Genomic DNA, 243 nt, shown 5'->3' with positions numbered 1-243 from the left:
AGCAAAGTAAATTTATTGAAGCAGGCAAAATGCATTATAAAAGTTATCTTTTTCTACTGATGTCAGTCAATGTTTTTTTATTTTATTCTCTATATTTATATATCAGATTGGTAAATGAAAGTGGTATATATATTATATTGATAATTATAATTAGAGAGCACACATGAGGAAACGTGTCATTATGTGTGGGATCAGACACTATTAGACACTTCTTTTAGCTCTAATGTTGCTACTTTATGTCAC

The sequence above is a fragment of the Pyxicephalus adspersus genome, chromosome 4 (genome assembly GCF_032062135.1).
Source record: "Pyxicephalus adspersus chromosome 4, UCB_Pads_2.0, whole genome shotgun sequence".
NCBI classification, from domain to species: Eukaryota; Metazoa; Chordata; class Amphibia; order Anura; family Pyxicephalidae; genus Pyxicephalus; species Pyxicephalus adspersus.
Note: the sequence above shows the minus strand (reverse complement) of the source record.